Raw genomic sequence first — 6000 nt, 5'->3', positions numbered from 1 at the left:
CAGTCCATGTCTCCTGGGGTCTTCACCAGCTAAAGAGGTGGCAAGGAGACCCATTGGCAGTCGAGTGGCTCAAAGTAATATTTTTCCTTTCCCCTCCCAAGCCACCTGACTGGCGCTCCCCCACCATAGCATGCAGAGCAGTCCATTTAGGGGAAGCTGGAGGCCTACAGGCTAACTCCCCGGCCTTTGTAAACTCTAAGTCCCCCAACTTACAGGACTCAAGCCTCGAGGCTCTGGTTTGCTTCAGTAGTATGACCAAGTGGACCAGGCCAGACTTATATGGATTAGTTCCTTTTCACTCACACAGACACAAGCCTGTAAATATATAAGATTTATTTAAAGAACAGAAATATGGTTACATGTTCATTAAAGGCATTTAGAGTACAAACCTAAGGTGCTCTTGGGCTGGTGCAAGTCCCTTCTAGGTGTCGTTCTCTGCCACTAGGAGAGTTGGCAGGCCAGCACACGGAGGTGCACTGGTCTCTGGAGGCTGAATCCAGCCTCTGTGGCACTGACCCAAGGTAAGCTTGCATCGACCTACCTCAGCTGGCAACAGGTCTGGGGAGGGCAGTGGGAGGAGTTTCAGGAGTGTTCCAGGGTGGGGGTTAAGGGCAGGTGGCAGACAGGCCAGTGGGAGAACTGAGGCCGGGATAATGGACTAGGATCCTGCACTTCGGCCAGATCCTAACTACCTCCTGAGCAGCCCAGCCTTACACGGGACTGCTCAGATCTGTGCCACCTATTTAGGTGCCACAGATCTGAATTGCCCCATTTGACTCACTGCTGCACTACTCACAGTAAGAGGAATTACTTCCCCCTGCCTCAAGTTGTGCTGCAGCAAGCTGCCACCCTGATCTGGCTCCGGGGCAGGCTAGGACTGGGCTGACCATTACTTGTTACATACAATGCTAATATGATAAAGCTGAGCTCCTAGACTTTGAGCCCAACCCTACCCAACTTTTCAGTGCCGATGCAACTGTGCCAACACGGTATGTGCTGCATTCTACGGTGCGGGGGACAACGACATGGAGGCCTCCTCATAGGGAACATTTGTTCTCTTATCTCAGCACTGCATCAACACTGGGAAGTTAGGATTGAACTGTTACACAAGGTAAGAAAAAGTATCTCCTGGGCATAAGAAAAAGTAGCTCTACCTCATTATACCAGGAGAGAGACACCATGATGGAATGGGAAAGAGCAGCAATGGCAACCTCCTGTGCCCTAGTATAGTGTTGTGTCTCAAAGTGTGCTCCTAGGAATCCTGGGTCCCCCTAAGATGCCACACATGCACTGGAGGGACTCCCTGAGACTTTGTTTAGGAGTGTAAAGGGCTCTGGTCACCAAAAAGTTTGAGAACCACTGTATTGTGTGTCCTCCAGTACTTTCCTTCTTTACACCAATAGTTGCAGTAAGTAGAGCAGAGGATGGTGAATACCCAAAGCTGAATTTTCAGTAGTTCCAAGCTGTTAAAGAGGCCTCCAGTACAGTCACACTATAACAGCAATCCAGAAGTAACTGCTTTTTGGGGGGGGGGGGTGGCTTTTCCATGCATTTTAGTAGTCGCATGGGCTCCTAACTTAGAAAGAAAGGAGGATCTTTTACCTTCATCACCAAACAATGTACGCTGGGTCTAGCTTACATGTGAAATGCAGAGCACTTCAGAGCAAAATGCAGCCCTCTAGCAGGAAAATACTTTGATAATGAACAGAACCTTGCCCCCAACCACTTCCCCACATCTCCTGTAGGATGGGAGGTAAACCCTTAGGAGGCCATAACTTTTAAATCCTTAGTGATTTTCAATGCGGATAACTTGATTAAATTTCCCTTATGGGGTCGGTTCCTGCTCCTCAGATTATTGGGAGATGACCTTCATTAAACTAGTTCTGTTCAGCTAGGGGGCAGAAGTGCTGAGCAGGGAGATGGTGAACAATTACTGCACTATTTACTAAGCTAAATGTGTCCCCTTGGTGGAACTGCGTTCCAAAACATTACCAATCCAGTAGTTGCAAAGCATTCTTGTTCTGAAAGAAGCAGAGAGGAGAAAAATTATCTAGGTCAGGGGTGCTCATTATGTCGATCGAGAGCTACCAGTCGATCTCCAGGCGAAATGAGTCGATCACAGGCTTTTCTCCCGTCCACGCATCCCTAGGAGTGAGCCCCTAGCAGGCTTGTGAGCCCAGGGAGTGAGCCCAGGGAGTGAGCACCTGGCAGGCTCCTCCCTGGGAGAGGAGCCGCTGGCAGGTTTTTCTCCTGTCCACACATCCCTGGGAGTGAGCCCCATTGACTCTACTGGGGCTGACTTACCTTTCCCCTGTTTTTGCACTGGTATGTATGGAGATCTGCCCCCCCCACTTCCATCTGTTGATTGTGTGAAAGGGGTTTTGCACTGGTCTTGCTGTGATGTCTATACAGAGATCTTCCCTCCCCCACACCTTTCCCCTGCTTTTGCACTGGTATGTATGGAGATCTGCCCCCCCCCCAACTTCCATCTGTTGGTTCTGTGTGCAAGGGGTTTTGCACTGGTCTTGCTGTGATGTCTATATAGAGATCTTCCCTCCCCCACACCTTTCCCCTGTTTTTGCACTGGTCTGTATAGAGATCTGCTCCCCCCCCCCACTTGTATTGGAATCGAGGAAGATCTGGTGAGGAGGTAGATGTGGTGTCAGCAGTGGCCCCTTTAAGGGTAAGGCCTGGGCATCCAGCAGACTGTGCTGCACAGCTGCAGCCACTTGAAGGCAATAGGGCCCTCAGGGATATAAGAGCACCTGAGGCAGGAAGGGTTCCACTTATTTATGTGAGTCAGCCTTTTCCTACAGGAAGATCATTAAGTCCAAGTACCATTCCACCATGACTGATGAACATTTGGAAGTGTGCTTGAGGCTGGCTGTCAGCAGCTACTGTCCGGACTATGCATCCTTGGCTGATTCACTTCAGTGCAAGTCATCAAGTAAACTCAAGTAATTACAAAAGATGTTTATAGTTAATTATGTTGTGTTGTGCAATATTGGCTCATGCGGTTATGCAAGGTACACCAACATACATTGTACACAAATGTTATATGTTATGATGGCGTGAACATTGTAAAAAAATTCTGGTAGATCTCCGGGCCTTGCTGGGTTTCAAAGTAGCTCTCCAGCCAAAAAAGTGTGAGCACCCCTGATCTAGGTAAATGTTTGTTTGGGTTTCAAAGGGTGAGTTTTAGGTGACTGTCATTCTAGATCTTTGGCATGGAAGTCTAAGCCCTCCCCCCCCCCAAAAAAAAAACAAAAACAAAAATCAATCCAGAGAAAGAGGTTAAAAAATTGCTGGGGATTTTCCTAACACTATCTGCTTCTGGGTTTCAGTATGGTGTGTTTTGCTCATTTTTAGAGTGGAAGGTTTTAACAGTTCTATAAAACACAGAAGGGTATCACAGTTGCTGAAGGAATGGCCCAGCTTTGTTATGCTACAGGAGCTGTATCAGAGAGGATGATCCATCCTTCTCTAGGTAAACTTAAATAATAAGACATTCACCTTGGCCTTTACAAACACTCTGGCTGAATTTACGTTTTCTGAGAAGATGCAAATTATTCTTTTGGAAGAACACATTCAACAGAACAAACAAATCATCCAGAGAAATGGCAAATGGGCTTGTTGCAAGGAACAAATAGAAACACCAAAATCCAGCTCCAGTTATTACTGTGCAAACAAAAAACAAGTACAGGGAATTGTGTGCTTGCCTGACATTAGACAGCTGGTTAAATGTAAGAAGTGGCATGATGGTTTGGCCACCTGTGGCGGCCCTGTATTGAGAATGTATGCCACCAAAATACAAGTAGATTTATATCTATTGAGTTCAAAGCTACTCATTCCTACCTGCAGACCTATTCCTTTTCTCTTATGTTGTTCTATGATAGGTCAAACCTTGGTTTTGTTAACCCCTTTGCTTCTGCATTCTTACAGATATTTTTGTATACTTTAAGAGGGGTCATTTTCATGTTGTGCTATGTCTTGATAGCTGCCTATACACAAGCTTTCTGTTAGGGGAGAATTACAGTGTAATTTTCACAGTTCATCCTGTATTCCACCAGGAAAAGCTCTTCCCAGCAGGAAAGCAGCAGGAAAGCTCTTCCCAGCAGACTACAGAAAATATGAGGCTATTATAAGTGCTTGTCATCAGTCCAAAGTACAAATAAGTCTGATTTCATAATCCAGAGTCAACAACTGTAAACATCACACAGGCTTGAAAGAGGGAGAGAGCCCTTCTAAGATCCATTCCTCCCAAACCTAAAATAGTAAAATATATTTTACAATTACAGTAAAAACCAAAACCACCCTCACGTTTTGCTTTGCTAAATTGCCAGACAAATGAGGATTTGTCTACACTGTATTAATATAAGCTGAATGTAAGGTAGAGAGTGAGAAGTAGGTCAGTGTTCACACATACGCTCAGGTAACAGCAGCCTCTGCAGCTTCAGAATTAACAATTCAACACTGCCAGTAAGCTGAACCAGGGTGCTGGCTTAGCACTGAATACAATATACTATGTCATATGCAACAGTGCACCTGCTAAAACAGATGGCCTTTTGCATGAGAGACTGTATCGTTGTCTTGGCCAAAGCTCTGCATCTGGTTACCATGGGACACAAAGAATGGAATCCAAGTCCTTGTCTAGCTGCCCCTCTGCAGAATGAGAACATTTTATTTTGTGTCACCTCTTTGCCCATATTGCCAACGAAACATCAGGGTGTTTCATACTCTGCACCATACAGCATTGATGTAACCTGCTAAATTCAGAGATGGTTTTGGACTTCAAAGCCCTAAAGAATCTCAGAAAATACGTCCTCCCATATGAGCCTCCCTTCAGTTTAACATCCTTTGTGAAGGCTTGTGTCTCCTCATTGGTGTAGGCCAGGATTCTACACATACTTGTGCGAATTCACTGACATGCACTTGGCAAAACAAACAAAAACCAGAGAAAAAAAATTTAAATACAGGCAATTCTACCTGGCCATGCCCCTTACTAATTACATGCCCAAGAGTGAGCCTGTAATTGATTGAAATGAAAGCCGTAGCACTGCAGGGCATGTGTGTCACCTTCTTCTAAGGCCTTGCAAATTTGGTCTTCCCACCTTGACATAATCTCATTTGCAATCACAGTCTTCCTGTATAATAAATTAAGCCTAGCTGCCCAGTGGCCAGGTCACCTGGACAGTCGTTTCAGACTACTTCTCCAGAAAGCCTCTCCCACCAATGACCTTAAGCATGGGTGCAGCCCACACCTTGCCATCCATTTTGTCTCTTCAGGAACTTCTTGGATTGGGGTGCAATTAAACCTTTGTACCCTCCTGAAAGGAGACACTTTAATCAAGCCCAGGAAACTTTAATTCTGATTACATATGGCTTGGAAGTTTCACTGAAAGGCAGCTTAGAAATATTTTAAAATTTAAAAATTCTTAAAGACTAGGGCTAACTGCAGGACCATACCACCATATCCAGATGCATCCTTTTTATTCCCTCCCTGTACTTTTTTGTTGCTCAACTATCCAGTAGGAAGAGTTAAAAATTTATGGTGTTCTTGAAAGAGAGATCATAGTTCTTGGAATGCTCTATATCGGCAGTTCCCAAACTGCGGGTTGCAACCTGATTTTTGGTGAGTCGCCAAAGGGTGATGGAAAGACCAGTTAACTAATTGCCTCAAGCTCTGAGTCTATTCAAAAATCAGATACGATAACTGCTAATTATCCTGCAAACAGCTCAGCTCCTGCAGTTGTAAGCATGTGTAAATAGAGGGAGATAAAAGTTTGAGGGTCTTTTCTGGTTATTATTACTTATAAACAAAACAAAACAAATAAATTTCTAGATCTTTTTTTAAAAGGCTGGTAAACCTAGGTGGGTCCCAATAGATTGTTTAAAAAAGTGAGTCCTGGTGCTAAGAGGTCTGAGAACCACTGCTCTAAATTAGCCCCCCAACAAAAGTAATGTGACTTTTTTAAAAAAAGGAGAAAAATGAATGAAATT

This window comes from Tiliqua scincoides, chromosome 1 (genome assembly GCF_035046505.1).
Source record: "Tiliqua scincoides isolate rTilSci1 chromosome 1, rTilSci1.hap2, whole genome shotgun sequence".
NCBI lineage: Eukaryota > Metazoa > Chordata > Lepidosauria > Squamata > Scincidae > Tiliqua > Tiliqua scincoides.
This window is presented reverse-complemented; position numbering follows the sequence as displayed.